Raw genomic sequence first — 5,000 nt, forward strand, 5'->3', positions numbered from 1 at the left:
CAGGGGTAAGCCGCCGAGCCTAGCAAGGTAGGTGTGCTCCCAAAACCAAACAACGCACAAAGGGAGCAAACACGGGCAAACAAGTGACGCCATGGCCTACTCGCCCACCGCCCTCTATATTGCCTAACCTTGGCAACCATGGTCCATTCCCCACTATATGCCATGGCCTTGTGCCCATGGTCTTCACAAGACAGCATCCAAGGCGCCTGAAAGGCCAAGGGAGCCCAACCCAGCAATGCCCAGCCAAGGCCAGGCATTCCAGTGCCTACCCGGGCAAAAACGCCCAAAGCATGCCCCATTCGTTAGCCTATCCAGGCAAAAACGCCCAAAACCAGCCCATTCCAGTGCCTATCCGGGGAAAACGCCCAAAGCATGCCCATTCCTTAGCCTATCCAGGCAAAAACGCCCAAAACCAGCACATTCCAGTGCCTATCCGGGCAAAAACGCCCTAAGCCTGCGCATTCCAGCGCCCCGCAGCATGCCACCCTCCTATAGGGTTTGCGCAACCAACCCGCCTAACCACCAGTGGCAACCAAAGGTGCTGTTAGCGACGACTTCTGAAGACGCAACGAGACGCGACGGGTTTGCGCCCAGACGCGACGAGGCGATGCGGGATCTGCGCCCAACCGTGCCTACACCCGCCGACTTGATGCGGGAGCTGCTGGCCCAAGCATGCCTAGCGTGCAAGGCCTGCGTGCAAGGCTAGTGTGCAAGGCTCGTGGGCAAGGCTAGTGCGCAAGGCTAGTGCCCAAGGTCTGTGTGCAAGGCTAGTGCCCAAGGCTAGTGAGCATGGCCTGTGTGCAAGGCTAGTGTGCAAGGCTTGTATGCAAGGCTAGTGTGCAAGGCTGGTGTGCAAGGCTTGTGGGCAAGGCTGGTGCGCAAGGCTAGTTCCCAAGGGTTGTGTGCAAGGCTAGTGCCCAAGGCAAGTGCGCAAGGCTCGTGCCCAAAGCTAGTGCGCAAGGCTTGTGTGCAAGGCTACTGCGATGGGCCAGTGCCCAAGGCTTGTGAGCAAGGCTTGTATGCATGGCTTGTGTGCAAGGCTAGCGTCCAAGGCTTGTGCGCATGGCTTGTGCGCAAGGCTTGTGTCCAAGGCTTTTGTGCAAGGCTCGTGCGCAAGGCTAGTGTGCAAGGCTTGTGCGCATTGGCAGGTAGCCCACCAGCATGCACGATCCAAATGCCACTCACGCGACAACACGGTGCCAAGCCGGGCATGGTGTGCACTCAAAACCAATCAACGGACAGAGGTCATGCGTCATGGGGGGGATCTAGCAAGGCCATGGGGAAGGTCATGGAGGACCTTGGAAGCAAGCGCAAGACGAGAGCGAATCGAACAAGGGGCCAGGACGGGGCCTTGTGCCCATGGTCTTCGCAAGACAGCGTCCAAGGCACCCGAAAGCCCAAGGGAACCCAAACCCGGCCGACACTTGCAATCGCACATGCTCTCTGCAACACACCATCAATGCCGCCCAACGGGGCCAGCACGAGCAGTCCTCCGCGGTCCCCTGGCCCTGCGCACGTTTGTCTTCGAAACCGAGCATCAATGCCACAGAAAGTGCCGGGGCGCCAGCTGGAGCCATCATCCGCGTTGCCATGGCTCGCTTGGCCTTGGCTTGCCAGGCCCCGACACGAGCAATCGCGCATTTTCTTTGCAACCGACCATCAATGCCGCCCAACGGGGCCAGCACGAGCAGTCATCCGCGGTCCCCTGGCCCTGCGCACGTTTGTCTTTGAAACCGAGCATCAATGCCACAGAAAGTGCCGGGGCGCCAGCTGGAGCCATCATCCGACGTGCCATGGCTCTGGTCCCATGGTCTTCGCAACCGAGCATTCGTGACACCCGCGGGGCCAGGACACCAACCCTTCCGACACGAGCATTCGCGCATGTTCTTTGGCCACACAACGGCGCCAGCACGAGCAAAATCATCCGCGGTGCGGTGGCCTTGCACGGCCTTTTGTCTTTGGAACCAACCATCAGTGCCACGGGAAGTGCCGGAGTCCCGGCATCCGCGGTGCCAAGTCATTGCGCCCTTGGTCTCTGCAGCGGGGCATGCCGGGCACTCCCAACCATTGCAAGCAAGCAAGCAAGCAAGAAAGAAAGTAAGTAAGTAAGTAAGTATTACATATAGGGGCGGGACATGCGGGGAGATCTGCGAAACGTGCATTACGGGGCACACGCGTACCTACCGGGGCATACCGACCCCTATTGGGGCACACGTGTGCATATCGGGGCATACCGGGCCTATCGGGGCACACGCGTACATACCGGGGCATACCGAGCCCTACTGGGGCACACGTGCGCATATCGGGGCATACGCATGTATCCCAAGGCATACCGAGTCTATCCGGGCATACGCGTTCATACCGGGGCGTAACGGGCCTATCGGGGCATACTTGGGCATATCCGGGCAAAAAATGCCCAAAACTTGCGCAACCTTGGCAACCGTGGTCCATTCCTCTCTATATGCCTAGCCTTGCCAACCGTGGTCCATTCCTCACTATATGCCATGGCCTTGTGCCCATGGTCTTCCCAAGACAGCGTCCAAGGCCCCCGGAAGGCCAAGGGAGCCCAACCCAGCAATGCCCTGCTATGGCAAGCCAAGGCCAAGCATTCCGGTGCCTATCCGGGCAAAAATGCAATTCCTCTCTATATGCCTAGCCTTGGCAACCGTGGTCCATTCCCCACCATATGCCATGGCCTTGTGCCCATGGTCTTCCCAAGACAGTGTCCAAGGCGCCCGGAAGGCCAAGGGAGCCCAACCCAGCAATGCCCTGCTTTGGCAAGCCAAGGCCAAGCATTCCGGTGCCTAACCTTGGCAACCGTGGTCCTTTCCTCACCATATGCCATGGCCTTGTGCCCATGGTCTTCGCAAGACATCGTCCAAGGCGCCCAAAAGGCCAAGGGAGCCCAACCCAGCAATGCCTTGCTAGGACAAGCCAAGGCCAAGCATTCCGGTGCCTATCCGGGCAAAAACGCCCAAAGCATGCCCATTCCTTAGCCTATCCAGGCAAAAACGCCCAAAATCTGCACATTCTAGTGCCTATCCGGGCAAAAACGCCCACCAGCATGCCACCCTCCTATAGGGTTTGCGCAACCAACCAGCCTAACCACCAGTGGCAACCAAAGGTGCTGTTAGCGACGACTTCTGAAGAGGCAACGAGACGCGACGTGTTTGCGCCCAGACGCGACGAGACGATGCGGGATCTGCGCCCAAGAATGCCTAGACCCGTCGACTTGATGCGGGATCAGCTCGCCCAAGCATGCCTAGTGTGCAAGGCCTGTGTGCAAGGCTAGTGTCCAAGGCTAGTGTGCAAGGCTCATGTGGAACGCTAGTGCGCAAGGCTAGTGCCCAAGGCTTGTGTGCCAGGCCCGTGTGCAAGGCTAGTGTCCAGGGCTTGTGTGCATTGCTTGAGTGCAAGGCTTGTGTGCATTGCTCGAGTGCATGGCTTGTGTGCAAGGGTTGTGCGCAAGGCTAGTGTGCGGGGCTTGTGCGCATGGCTAATGTGCACGGCTTGTGTGCATGGCTACCGTGCAAGGCTAGTTTGCATGGCTAGGGTGCAAGGCTCGCATGCGAGGCTAGTGTGCAAGGCTGCGTGCAAGGGAAGCGTGCAGGGCGAGTGTGCGAGGCCACTGTGCACGGCGCCAGCACTAGCGAGCCATCATCCGCGTTGCCATGGCTCGCTTGGCCTTGGCTTGCCAGGCCCCGACACGAGCAATCGCGCATTTTCTTTGCAACCGACCATCAATGCCGCCCAACGGGGCCAGCACGAGCAGTCATCCGCGGTCCCCTGGCCCTGCGCACGTTTGTCTTTGAAACCGAGCATCAATGCCACAGAAAGTGCCGGGGCGCCAGCTGGAGCCATCATCCGCGTTGCCATGGCTCGCTTGGCCTTGGCTTGCCGGGCCCCGACACGAGCAATCGCGCATTTTCTTTGCAACCGACCATCAATGCTGCCCAACGGGGCCAGCACGAGCAGTCATCCGCGGTCCCCTGGCCCTGCGCACGTTTGTCTTTGAAACCGAGCATCAATGCCACAGAAAGTGCCGGGGCGCCAGCTGGAGCCATCATCCGACGTGCCATGGCTCTGGTCCCATGGTCTTCGCAACCGAGCATTCGTGACACCCGCGGGGCCAGGACACCAACCCTTCCGACACGAGCATTCGCGCATGTTCTTTGGCCACACAACGGCGCCAGCACGAGCAAAATCATCCGCGGTGCGGTGGCCTTGCACGGCCTTTTGTCTTTGGAACCAACCATCAGTGCCACGGGAAGTGCCGGAGTCCCGGCATCCGCGGTGCCAAGTCATTGCGCCCTTGGTCTCTGCAGCGGGGCATGCCGGGCACTCCCAACCATTGCAAGCAAGCAAGCAAGCAAGAAAGAAAGTAAGTAAGTAAGTAAGTATTACATATAGGGGCGGGACATGCGGGGAGATCTGCGAAACGTGCATTACGGGGCACACGCGTACCTACCGGGGCATACCGACCCCTATTGGGGCACACGTGTGCATATCGGGGCATACCGGGCCTATCGGGGCACACGCGTACATACCGGGGCATACCGAGCCCTACTGGGGCACACGTGCGCATATCGGGGCGTACCAAGCCTATCGGGGCATACGCATGTATCCCAAGGCATACCGAGTCTATCCGGGCATACGCGTTCATACCGGGGCGTAACGGGCCTATCGGGGCATACTTGGGCATATCCGGGCAAAAAATGCCCAAAACTTGCGCAACCTTGGCAACCGTGGTCCATTCCTCTCTATATGCCTAGCCTTGCCAACCGTGGTCCATTCCTCACTATATGCCATGGCCTTGTGCCCATGGTCTTCCCAAGACAGCGTCCAAGGCCCCCGGAAGGCCAAGGGAGCCCAACCCAGCAATGCCCTGCTATGGCAAGCCAAGGCCAAGCATTCCGGTGCCTATCCGGGCAAAAATGCAATTCCTCTCTATATGCCTAGCCTTGGCAACCGTGGTCCATTCCCCACCATATGCCATGGCC

The sequence above is a fragment of the Tasmannia lanceolata genome, unplaced genomic scaffold, assembly GCF_043159265.1.
Source record: "Tasmannia lanceolata isolate RefF3 unplaced genomic scaffold, GAP_Taslan_0.1 ptg000064l, whole genome shotgun sequence".
In the NCBI taxonomy this organism is placed as follows: domain Eukaryota; kingdom Viridiplantae; phylum Streptophyta; class Magnoliopsida; order Canellales; family Winteraceae; genus Tasmannia; species Tasmannia lanceolata.